Raw genomic sequence first — 2,129 nt, forward strand, 5'->3', positions numbered from 1 at the left:
CACATCTGATGAAGCAGACAGTGCTATTCTGCGTAAGCTCATGCTGCAGTAAATCTGTTAAGTCTTTCAAGTGCTACAAGAGCTTTTGCTGGTTTTGCTGCAACAAATTTACATGGCTACCTCTCACCAGGTTTGCTCTTTCTGGTTTTCAAAGCTTGGTTAAGACTCTCTTATTAAAAATAATAATCCTAAATTGACTGCACCTTTTAGGGTTGGTTTGTTGTTTACAGCTTTTTACTGCTGATTCCTTTGAGTTTGCTTCTGTAAGGAAAAAAGAGTGTGACCATGATAGTCATGAAGTTAGGAGGATTTTGGCCCCTCGCCTGGCTCCAACTCGGATGTTATTTTGGCATCAATACCTTTTTATTTGCCCAGGTATTTTCAGAATGTAATCTAAATTGCCTTGTTTTCAGCTTTATGGCTTGTTCACATCTGAACATTATTTAGCTGTTAATCTGCTTCCCCCCTACTGGAGTGGTCCTTAACCCCACATATGTGAATATGAGGCACGACTTGAGCGTTTCTTATTCACACCACTAGTCCTTCCCTTTTGTGTTGGTCCCTGCCTTCTGATATGTTGATTCCATCATGCAGATTAAGTATTGACGGGGCATGCATGTAGATAGCGGTGCACACGTTTTAATTTTTTTTAAACTGCTTGTGCAGTTTTCTGGTTTTGTATAAATCCGGGGGGATCAAAGGCAAACCCTCCAGTCAGGAGCGCACCAGAAATACTTACAAGCACAGCTGGAAAAGAAATGATAGCACTGAGGAAGTTGTGGGGATGGAACGTGCAGAAAGTGACAATTGATCCACCCATGCAAAAAGAGAAGCAACTCTCCTGAGACCAGAGCGGAGCAGTTTGGAGCCTTCTTTCCTTCAAGCTACTGGATTAACAATGCATCAAGTAAACCTGTATTTACAGGGGGAAGGTATTGAGACTGCTTTTTTTTAGGGTAACATCATATGTACTACACAAATTAAATGGGAATGGGAACTCGTCCTTATTTGGTTTCTGGGATTTTCTGGCTTTGCTTTAATTATGATGATGATGATGATGATGATGATGATGATGATGATTTCTGTAGTGTTTTATATATTCAATGGTTTTATTATTTTATTGTACTCTGCCTTCAGAGTTTTGAGTGCGGCGTGATCCCATAAATTTCTAAATAAAGAAATAGCAGTGCAAGCATGTAGCTGCTGCCTCCTTGTTTCTGGCATGTGACAAAATGCACAAAGGGGAGGCTCAAATCCTTTGCTGAGTGCAGGCCAAGATTTGAGGGCTCAGAGGGGCAAGCGATAGGGCGGCTATAGAATTAGCTCATTTTCAGATCTCTTCAGTGTGAATATGATATCATATTCTCCATATGCCAAAGGGCCATGTGGAAGCTGACATTTAATTGAAAACCCTCATTGCTGCCGTGCATTCCTGTTGTTAACTAATTGCTGGAAGATGAAGAAGAAAAATCAGTGGAACATTTTCCATATACTATAGCCTAAATGCTATGTGGAAAGGAGTTGCTGGTTCAGAATGATTGCTAGCTGAAAAAGGACAAGCATGCATGCAACTGAGTCAATGGAGCTAAACAAACAACCATGCAGAACTAATAGAACTCATGCCTGTCATTTCAGAGGCAACAGCCAAGCTGTATTGGGATCAAGACAAGAAAGCCCGGGGCTGATGGTTTCGATATTTCAGCTCTTAATTCTTCAGTGAAGAACTGGCAATGCTGGTGTTTGGAATAGGATATGAGAGTCAGATCATTGGAAGATATCCTTGACTTCTGCCTGACTACTCCTCTCATGAACTATCATGATAAACAGCCTTTCAGCAATGATGGATACTCTGCTGTTTATGACGGATCCAGTCCTTGATCTTAGCCAAAATTTCAGACTTTTTTAAAGCCATGCCAGTGGAGGTGAAAGTGGATGTTGCCAATGTTGAATACCACTGGGTGGTATTCAACTAAATAGTTGTGCTGGCGCAAAAATTAATGCTAGTGCAATAGGATTGCCCCTCTCCCCTCATGTGCAGGCATGCACCCTACAATAATCCCGATTGCTGTCCTGGGTTACACCTCTCCTCCAAGTTAAGCACTGCAGTGGAGAAATTGCTTTGTGACAGC

The sequence above is a fragment of the Podarcis cretensis genome (genome assembly GCF_951804945.1).
Source record: "Podarcis cretensis genome assembly, chromosome: 1".
Classification (NCBI taxonomy): Eukaryota; Metazoa; Chordata; class Lepidosauria; order Squamata; family Lacertidae; genus Podarcis; species Podarcis cretensis.